The sequence below is a fragment of the Limulus polyphemus genome, unplaced genomic scaffold, assembly GCF_000517525.1.
Source record: "Limulus polyphemus unplaced genomic scaffold, Limulus_polyphemus-2.1.2 Scaffold2363, whole genome shotgun sequence".
NCBI lineage: Eukaryota > Metazoa > Arthropoda > Merostomata > Xiphosura > Limulidae > Limulus > Limulus polyphemus.
Window position 1 is genome coordinate 131,148 of NW_013667973.1, and position 2,031 is coordinate 133,178.

Sequence of the window (2,031 nt, forward strand, 5' to 3'; positions counted from 1 at the left end):
TCTGATTTTTTGTGTACAAAAGTCTTTTACATTTTACTAGATACATAGTGAATTTGGAATTATAGTCAACATTCCTTATCCAATACGGGTTTAGTCCATTAAACCAACTTCCTACACAGTCAGTTAAAGAAAACGTTACATTTAAGATTGTGTTTTTGTCTTCTTCTACTCTTTGTTAAGAACCTGAGAAATAATTCTTTCACAGCTTTAAATGATCATTGTACTTCTTTCTTTGACTTAACATAAATTAAAAGATAATATAAAGATTTTTTTTACCAGGTGAAAAGAAACTAAAAACAATTAAAAATCTCAAAATAAAGTAGTTTGTATATTTCTGTTGAACATAATAGTTCAAAACGTGAACTACTAAATCTTTGTTTATTTCAGAATTTTAGACAAACTATAGAAATGACTACTAGTCCCTAATTTTGAACTGGTATACTTGAGGGAAGGCAGCTAGTAAATAGCATCTCCTACTAATTCATGAGCTATTGTTGTGTGTCCAAATATATAACTTGGCTGTCATTCTTGTAACATGGGCATAGCCTGAAAGTGCAGACTGCATTTATGTGGTAATAGGATATAAGTCATGAACCCTTTGATTCACAGTCTGTGTAGCTTAACCATCAGGCCACGACTAGCCAGCTTCTAACTCAATGAAAACATATTCATTATTTTTAGAAATAATGTCTTTTGTATCTAATGCAATGCAACAGCATTGATTTTCAGTAAATGACTGGGCTATTCAGATTATATTCAGATTCACAGTCAATGCAATGATGCTGATGATACTGCCTGAATATTGGCCAGGCAGGGAGGATTGAAGCATCTGCTGTGCTTGTGGACTGATGGGGAACTGGCAGATGAGTTGCCTAAACTTTACCCCAGCATCAAAAAGGAAAGTCCATCAGTTCCAGCTGAAGGCTTAGCACATGCAAGCCAACTAACAGTGCCCATATTTTTCCAAGCAGAAAAGAAGGCAAGGTTACCAGTACCATAGAATGGCTCATTAGGTCCAGGATGATCATCATCAAGTGGCGAATACTGTAGCAAATGCCCCAGAAAACTAACATAGCCCAACTTGGGCCTAGCCACCACCTAAGGGGAGCACACACAAAAAAACTGCCTACAATGAAGAGTTTGGTATTCAGCCAAGCTCTCTCAGAGCTGGGTGGAGATTGATACATAGCAGTGTGGTATAAAGGCTAGAAGTAGAGTTCATGGTTAACAAAGGAGCAGTCAGAATACTGGTAGAAATTACGATATATCAACCCAACAAAGTTAGACCAGGTATTTTTGTGGATTTGTTTAGCAAATAACACTACAGAACAAATTTATTCATATCTGAATATTGACCTGATTATTGGCATCCTTGGGATGATTTACTACAGAAATAATCGGTCAATATTATCTGTGGAAGAGGTGAGCTGATGTTCCAAGTGAGAGTCATCTTATGTTGGCAGGATCATACCCAGAAACAGTGTACTTCATAAGTGTATGTAGTGGAGGGAATAGCAGTACCTCAGTATACAAAAGTTGTATTCTGTGGTTTGCTACAGATGAAATCTAGTAAATAAGTAGTATATAATGTGGTATTAAACCAATCATGAGATAAACTGGTTCCTGTTCAGAATGCCTTAGTGTTTTTTTTTTCCATCATACATTGAAATGTTTAAGTGTGACAAATAATGTGGAGGTAAATGATACCAACAGTAATGTTACAGTTGCACCCATTGCACTGTAGCCAAAACCAAGTACATGACCACCAACGTTTCTGAGATCATTGGATAAAAAAATTATAAACAATCCAGGCACAACACAATGAATTCAACTCAATGGCTTGTTGGTGTTGTTGTTTTGATGATGTATTTGTTGGATCATATGGTCAGTTTGGTCAAATAGTTGTGACTCACCACAAAGATAGAGCCAACACAGGTCTGATAAAGGAATGTTTGAAGGTGCAGTTTTACAACCATTTGGAAAATGCTTGGTCGTCTCTAGTAATGATTTTCAGGAAGATGGAAGGTATGC